Source organism: Silene latifolia, chromosome 9 (genome assembly GCF_048544455.1).
Source record: "Silene latifolia isolate original U9 population chromosome 9, ASM4854445v1, whole genome shotgun sequence".
In the NCBI taxonomy this organism is placed as follows: Eukaryota; Viridiplantae; Streptophyta; class Magnoliopsida; order Caryophyllales; family Caryophyllaceae; genus Silene; species Silene latifolia.
This window is the reverse complement of record NC_133534.1, coordinates 203644476-203651260: the sequence shown is the minus strand read 5'-3', so window position 1 is coordinate 203651260 and position 6785 is coordinate 203644476. Positions and strand designations below refer to the sequence as shown.

The window sequence follows — 6785 nt, the reverse complement described above, 5'->3', positions numbered from 1 at the left end:
ACTATAACATGTATATACTAGTTGCATCCATGGCATATAGTTGCAAAAGGGGAAATGTTTTGGAAAAATGCCTAATTGGGAATTTTGACAAGAGCGTTTAGGGCCGTTACAAATACCTTTTCAACTTAAGACTTTGCCTACTATAATGGATTTAAAACACCCTAAGTTGTGTCATACTAGTGTCTTTTGACCCATGACCCAAAGTCTAGTCAAGGGTTTGCATGTGAGTCACCTATCCAACCCCGTGATGCGATGTGGACTTGGTTAACTTGTCTTGGTGACCTTGATTGACTTGGCGGTATGACAACCAAAAAAATATTTTTCATGAATAAGTTTAAAGTGCTCATTTCAAAGATTTTGTGATGTGGAAATTTTTTAAATACCAATGAAACCTCAAAGTGTTTTGAAATGTTCAAATATTGCGAAGTTAGTTATTTTGATGGAGGCGTACCACTTCGATGTGCTTTGGAGAGGGATCCATTGAGTTGGGCCCCCACACGGTTGTGAATTCAATCGCCCAAAGACAGAGTGACTATCACCCCGAAAAGCTATTGTCTAGAGGTTAACCGGTTGCCTGATAAGCGATTGGCGAAAGCAAAGGACATTAGCAAGGAAGGGACAAACCCCATCTTAAAGTTTTGAAATGTGAAATGCAGAAGTTGAAATGAGGTCAAATTTGAATGATAGTCAAATCCACCTTTTTGTACAATGAGTTGAGCACTTCATTCCCAAAAACCTTTTTGTTATGCCACCTTGTCGAGTTTGGGACGATCCATGACCTTTAATTTTGTAGAGAATTCGAGGCTTGTCATGTCATATGCCACTAGTTTCATGGGGATCATCATTCCACGCCATCCGATCGCCCTTGACGAAAGCATTTGGAAATTGAGGACGAAAGTAGTCTAGTTTAACACCATTTGGAGGTGATTTGGTTCCATTCTCTTAGACTTAGTGGTTTGTTGAACTAGTATTTGTGACGGAGTATATGCCCTTATATTTGTTCCCTCTTAGTTGACTCCGCCATTTAGATGAGGAAAGTGGCTATTCATTTTGTTGATGCATCCTTATTTGTTTCTTTGTGCCTAATTATTGGATGTGTCTAAGTTTTGTGCAAGACCTCACTTGCCTTGCGAGTTTTGTTTTTCCCTCATGAGCAAAACTACGTGAGTTAAAAGGGCGTTCACTAATGGAAAAAAACCCTATTGCGTCAGTTGTAGAGGGCCTTTTGCGTCGGTTTTGGCCTGACGTATATCGAGGGGTCGTATATACTATGCGTCAGTTGTGAAACTGACGCAAAAAGTTCACCATTTGCGTCAGTTGTATTTTAAAAACTGACGCAAAAAAGAACCATTTGCGTCAGTTATGTTTTAAAAACTAACGCAATTATATGTAAAACCGACGCAAATGCTTCAACATTTGCATCAGTTCTTTATAGAACCGATGCATTTTCTTTATTTTTTGCGTCATTTGTTATCATAACTGATGCAATTGATATTTTGTTTTAGGGCCAATTCATTTTTCTCATTTGCATCATTTCTTTCAAGAATCGACACAATTTATAAATGCTTTTTTCTATATAAAAATTTGTTGCCCAAATTATATGAAACTCACAATCTGAATACCACAAATGCAAGATGATTTTATAATCAACAACAAATATCTTTATACAAACTGATTATTCCAAGTCAATTACCTACAGATCTTTAACCAATTAACCTATAAAAAAAAATATAAAACAATGCTTCATCAATGACTCCACTTTCAAATTCATACTTAGCCATAAGAGTATCCTTGCCATATTGATAATTGAATCCAAGGACAGCCAGTGTCACTGAAATTCTTCCTTAGCAACTCGTACTCCTTGATCTTCACTTTAGCCTTGTCACCTCTTATAATAGCACATCAAGCAATATTTTCATCAAGGCTGGTACAAAAAATATTTTCATCAAGGCTGATACAAAAAAAAAACATTTTCATCAAGCCAGTTTTAGTGTTCGGTTTTGTATGGTTAATTTCAAGTTCGCTGATTACAAAGTGGTTTGGAACATGTAACCCCATAAGTATATTTACCCTCTACGATATTATGTTTAGCTACTAAACTGGTATACAAATATAACCAATTCTCGTATTAGATATTCGCTCCATTTCTTCATCTTCTTAAAAAATTTTGAAATACCCCTCACATATTTTGAGAAGTGGGAAAAATACGGTTTTTGATGAAGAAGACCAGAGCAGAAAGGGCAAAAATATATGGCACAATTAGACAGGCAGAAACTTAGACAATCAGAAAGATATCTCCCTACTTTGCAATCCTTAGCTTTTGTAGCCAAGGGCTACAAATAATTATGGCCAACTAAATACTATCAAAGTAACATGATACTATTATCAGGAAACTGGTCGAAGCAATGGTTAACAGCAAGGGCATCTCAACAGTAAGAATACTTACACGAGCTCCTGACGAAGCGCATCAAAGAGTTCTCTTTTTGTTTGCTTTTCAGCCCCAGGTGTATTGAGAACCTTACTCTGCTCCACCATAGTAACCGTTGTCTTCTACCACTCGTCTTGCATAAAAGTCATGCAGAGATATAAAGATAAATAGCATGCTCAATTTTCAGCCACGTTAGCAACCATTTTTTTACAGTCCCAACTCACAATGAACCCCTCCTTCGCAATCCCAATCAAAAATGATAAAAGTACTACCTAAGTTTCAAAACAATTGCACTTATAGCCTTAGTCTCATTACACTTTTTCTAAGTTCAAGAGTGACATGCCAAACGACCCAAACTTCCCTTCAATTTTTTGCTGCTTAAAATTTCTAATTCATACGAGCTGTGACAGAGTCAGCAGTTACGGGGTTACATGTTCCAAACCAAAGTATATAATTTCTAATGCATGATAGGATATACAAAGAATGACATAAACTCCAAAGATACTTATAGAAGGGTGCACCAAAAGCTTAATGTGCTTAGGCAAGTAAAATACGTACAACAACGGCCATTACAAAGCAACAAAAGACATGAGAGTAATACATAATATCACTTACCTTTTGCGTTAACAACACTTTTCAACACCAAATATTGCACTTAATTCCGATGGGACAAAGCTTTGAGTTCTAGTCACAACTGATTTGTTCTTAGGACCAACAGTCTCCCACTCATCATCATCCGATGACGACACAAGAGATGACTTATTCCCACCCACCCAGGAAACTGACCGCCAAGCTTGAGCAGTTCATCATGCAATCGGTCCATTATAAATCTTAAGAATTCTTGAGCATCCTCTTGCCTGCATGATAATTATATATCAGTTATTATAGGGTTTTAGAAAGCCAAAACCATAAATGTCCCTTAACAGTTATTACAGCCATAAAACAACAAAGTAACTATGCCAGCCAAGTAAGACAATATGTACCACTGAGCAACTATGTAACAACGCAAGGGGTCACTTACAAATAGGTAATTCAATTGATAAACTGATAAAGAAGAGACACAAATAACAGGCGAAGCCCCCATAATGGTGACAATAAAGTGGCTCAGACAGTCAGACAAAACATATTTACCATACTCTTCTCTTAACTTCCACTATAGTAACAAACTAGCAACTTCAAAGTTCAAACTCATATCAGATTATTTTTTTCGCATGCTCCTACATGAAGTGTATCTGAGGTTCATCATCAATGACGAGCAAGTATTCTATTTTGGATATCAAGTGGAGGAGATGTGAGAAATTGCATATCAAAGGCATAATTTGTTTGGATAAACCATCGCAAACATGATATGCACCACATGCATAAAATAGTCACAAAAGAACAGAGGGAACTGGGAGTAGAGAAAAAGGTGGTGGTATTCAGGATAGAAAAAGATGTGTCGGCTTCCCCGCTCAGTCATACTTTTCCTGAGCTCCGCTTGAGTTCATCTGACAAGAATTGGATATACAGCTTTCTGGAAGTAAACTACAGCACTTTACCAATACACTAATGGGTTTACTGCTAATAAATACCACTTTCCCTGCACACAGGATATGGGACACAACTACAACAAGAATAATGCACATGGATTTCAAACATACTTCAAAAATTTTTCTATGACTGTCATATATTCTTTAACTGTTACTAGCATGAGATTAACAAAGCACATAGACATAACCCTGATAAATTCTTGCATTAAGGCCTTCTACAACTACCCATAGAGAAACTGAAGCGTGGCAAAACCTAAAACCCATTTCTACAAATTACAGGAGCTATTGTATAACTTGCATGAGATTCAACTGCAGTCATGTTTCATGTCATTTGTGTATGAGTTGCTGAAACTAGTTGGTGAAAGAACAATATCTACAACAAAGATAAGACTAGCATTCTAGTAGATACGACACTTACCAATATGAAAAAGGTTTAAGCTACCAAGAAAAAGGTAATTGGCTGAAACCTGAATAAGGAGCCACTGCGCTAGCGTTCAAAGAACGTTAGAACTAATTTAAAAGAAATAGAAACCTTTTCCTGCCAGAGAAACCACTTGGGACATCTAGAGTAAAGTTCTTCACGACATCTTCAAACATAGAAGGGCTGAAAGGTCTACCCATCTCTATATATCAGTTGAGTCTTTCTTCCTTGAGTTTGAATTAGGGGGCATGTCAAACCCTGATAGAAAATCCACAAATGCAATAAATGTTGGATAGTCAACCTAAACATGTAGTTGGAAAATATGAGGACACGTCCGTCCTACTGAGCACAGCATTCCAAAGATTGCTTCATATGTATACAAACCAAAACATACCTTAGAAATTGCACGAGTTCTGAGTTCCTACATAAGTTTTACAAATGGGGAACAAGATAAAAGTGCCTGTAATGTTGCATTTAGGAAACATAAATTCCTAGCATTGATCAGGCCACGGGGAAGCAAATCGCAAGCAGTAGTAATGAAGCCATTTGACCATTTTTTCCAATCATGTTTAATAGGAACAAACATGGGTGACTCATTATGGACACCATTTGGATATGAGTTCTTGGGCCTTGAATTCGGATCAACTTTGGGAGTACTTATCGAAGGTTACAGAAGAACAGCTCCACAATTATTCGACAGGCACAATGAACACACGTCAGAACTAACATCTCTTTTAGACATAACATCGTTACTCAACGAACTGCAATTTTTGGGACCATCAACACTTCCATTTTATTTGGGTTTACTTTCAACACCTTTTATGATGGCCTTTTTTCCACCAAATCAGTGTCTTTTACAACAACTCATTATCAAATTATTAAAACTTCAGGTTTGATTAAGGGCGAAAATAGCAACAATTTATTTCACAATTTATCAAAAACCTAAATCGTTCATCTATAAACTGGCACCGTAAGAAATACTGGAGAAATTAGGGAAAACAATCAAAACATACCTTATAAGTGGGACTGTGAGGGATGTCGTCGTTGACGAGGGTGGAAGGCGGCGATTAGGCGAGGGCAGTAGTGTAAAATGTAGCAGAAATTAACCCACCCAAACCAACTAATCAAATATAAAACCCCCAATTTCCCCTAACCCTAACCCTAAAACAATTCTAGATTTACATTCAATTCATACTAACAAATCAATTACTATACAAAATTGTATATAAACAACAATAGTAAAACCTATTAAAAGAACTTACAACAAAAAAATTAAGTTTTTTTTTTAGACAAAGGAACAAAAAAATTAAGTTAAAATCATACCAATAACAAATTAGGAATTAGATGAGTAGAAGAGCGTGAGACGGCGACACTGGGGTCGACAAAGAGTCGTCAGTGCGTCCGCGGTAGGTCCGCGGTGGGGGCGGTGGGGCAGTGGTGTGGTGTGGTGTCGATTGAATGAGGGACTAGAGGAAAAGAGGTGTTAATTTTTAATAGAAGGAATGAATGGGGGGAAAGGGACTCGTGTTTTACTTAATACGGTAGTGGTCGGTATTTGCATCGGGTTTAGGTAAAATTGATGCAAAAAAGTTATATCAAATAAGTCGGTTGAGTAATATAACTGATCTATTTGATCAAATATATCAGTTTTGCTGAGAACCGACGTATTATATACGTCAGGTTTTTTTAAGAACTGACGCAAAAAGCTTTACTATAGGCCAAAAATGGATTCCCGCCAAAAATAAGTACTTTTTGCGTCAGTTTTTGTAGAACCGACGTAAATTGACTGACGCAATAGGTGTTTTTTCTACTAATGGTTGAGTGCGTTAAAACTCATTCGGCTATTATTAGTTAAATAACTAAGTGATGCTTATATCGTGCATCCACTTTTACTATTAGAGGTCCAATTTGATTACCAATTACACTAATAATAAAAAAGAACTTGTGTGTAACATTGGAATTGGAATAGTAAAGTATGAAATCATATATATAAATCTTCATAAAACAATGCAAGATGATGATGGAAGAGAGAAAAGACATCGATAAGAGATATATGTTCTAAACACTTGCCTGGAGGAATTTTAGCTTGTACAGACTATAATTTTGCAGCAGTTGTATTAGATTGGGATTAAGGAAAAGATAACTATGTTTTTTTTTTCTCAAAATAAAAAATAAAAATATGTTTAGAGATAAATTTTGTCAACTCTAAGCCTAAATGATCCGACTGATCTCTGAAATTGTATTAGGATTTTAAAAGTAATTTTTTTATTCTAATACTAAACTTGGAGTCTCTTCCGTTGCTTGAAAAATGCCTCTTCACTCCAGGCATCATCATATAAGTTAGTACTCCATTAAAAGCGAACGAAAGTGCTTGCTCGGAAAAGATATCAATGACTTTACATGTAAA

General features: G+C 36.4%; 1 pseudogene; it reads right to left on the bottom strand.

Annotated features, from left to right (window-relative positions):
• Positions 1-1615: 1615 nt before the first annotated feature.
• LOC141600374 (ubiquitin carboxyl-terminal hydrolase 24-like) lies at positions 1616-5930 on the bottom strand (annotated as a pseudogene).
• Positions 5931-6785: the final 855 nt, after the last annotated feature.